This window comes from Chrysochloris asiatica, unplaced genomic scaffold (assembly GCF_000296735.1).
Source record: "Chrysochloris asiatica unplaced genomic scaffold, ChrAsi1.0 scaffold00309, whole genome shotgun sequence".
NCBI classification, from domain to species: Eukaryota; Metazoa; Chordata; class Mammalia; order Afrosoricida; family Chrysochloridae; genus Chrysochloris; species Chrysochloris asiatica.
The window spans coordinates 2929527-2931642 of record NW_006408827.1 but is presented as its reverse complement, the minus strand read 5'-3'; positions in this window follow the sequence as shown (position 1 = coordinate 2931642).

Genomic DNA, 2116 nt, shown 5'->3' with positions numbered 1-2116 from the left:
TGAGCTGCTTTGATTTTCTCTTCTGAGAACGGCCACTGATCCACCCACACAGATCTGGCGGGGCTCTGGGGGGAGGGGAGGGGATCTGGCTCAGTCGCACCTCTTGGGCCGCCCCTCTTCCCGGGCACACTGTGCCTCTCTGGCCGCCCTCCCCTCTCCTCCTTTCTCTTCCTTAACTGTCTCTTTACTAACTAGATAAATAGCAGGCACGGTGAAGGACAGAGGGTCTGGCCAGAAAACAACATCTATGTCAGAGTCATTGTTTTCTTTATCTATGGCCTCTTTCTTAAGAGGACTAAGGTTGGGGTAGATGTTATCAGGCGTGCTGGGCACGGATGGTTTTATTTCTTTGTCTAGGTTTGCTGGATGGTCGCTACTGAAATCAAAAGTGTCTCAGACAAGACTCCACAAACTGAAAATATCAGGCGGCACGTGAGCGGGCCCGTTCTTGGCATAAAATTCCTGCAAATCATGTCCTATCTTATTCCATAATTTTACATTTACAATCCCATCTTCAGGGAACCAAGGACAAACTGTATTTACAAAATCTATAAATTTACAAAGCTGACCATGGTCTACTCTCACTCCTCTGGTTCGGAGCATATCTATAATCATATTTAATTTACATACCGAGCCTTTCCCGGTTTATTCCCCATTCTTACCTGATGGAATGCCCTCTGCTTCTAGTGTTTGTCTGCGCATCCTTGTTCTTCGGGTCTCTTTTTAGATGGTCCGCCGCTTAGTCTCTTGTACTCGAGCGCCACGTTGTGTACCATTTATCGGAGTCCTGCTCTGACCATGGGTTACTCGAGGGAGAGGCAGGGATCAGTGATCAGGTAAGGGGCACATGCTGATGGCAAGTGACAAGGTTTATTATAGCAAATGTGACTTATATAGTGCTAACAGTTTCGTTTTCCTAGCAATGACTCACCTCTTGGTAAGTGAAACTAATCTCAACCTTCATCACTAGATGGCAGTGCTGGATCCTGACAACTAAAAGTTCCACAGGAGAAAAATGAGGCTTTTTTGTTCCCGTAAATATTTACAACCTCGGGAATCCTATGTAGGGTTGCTATGAGTTGCAACTGACTCCTCAGCACACAACCACCACCATTTTGTTGCTCTACTGAACGATGTCTTAAATACCTTGGTCATTGTGTTTTGATGCCTTTATAAATAATTTTTCCAAATTTTCCCTATTTTAATTATTTTGAAAGAGTAATGTTAGTATATAGATAAATGTTTGGATTATTAAAGAATACATACAGTTATATACATTTATACCTTCACTTTGTCTGTTGATTCTTTAGAATTTCCTGCTAGACAGTCATATTGTCTGAAAACTATGAGGATTTGTCTCTTTCTATCTAATGGTTGATTTTGGTTTATCATTATTATATAAAATATTTGTATTGACTTCTGAATATAATTCCACTCCTAGAAGATATTCTTTTTATATACAGAATTTGACACTGATAGTTCATTTATTTCAACACTTGCAACATGTGGTGCAATTTTCATAGTTTTAAATAAAAATTTTGTTGTAATTATAAGTGGTTTTGCAAGTCTCAATAGTTATTAACATGTTTCAACTGTTTTTCTTTTTAGTTTTCACAAGTTAAATTATGATATATTGTAATTTACCTCTCTTTGGATTTATCATATTTGAGGTTACTCAGTTTCTTGTATTTGTAGGCTAATGAATTTTACTAAATTTTTGATATTCTTGCCATTATTTCTTTTAATAGTCTGTTAGCAATCTACTCTTGATCGCTGATGATACAACTGTTAATTATTTTGTTATTCTATCACAGATCTCGTCCCCTTTACTTCCACTCCTCACATCTCTTTTCTTATGTCTACTTTCAGTATTTTCTGAGGTTAGACAAACTCTATTGATCTGTCCTCAAGTTCACTGACTCTATTATCTATATCTTCACTGTGTGATTGATGGTATATGTTGTTGTTGTCAGGTGCCATCGAGTCAGAACTGACTCATAGCAACCCCATGCACAGCGGAACAAAACAAGGTCCGATCCTGGGCCAACCTCACTACTGCTGCCACACTTGAGTCCATCAATGATGCCACCTGGCCAATCCATCTCGTTAGGGGTCT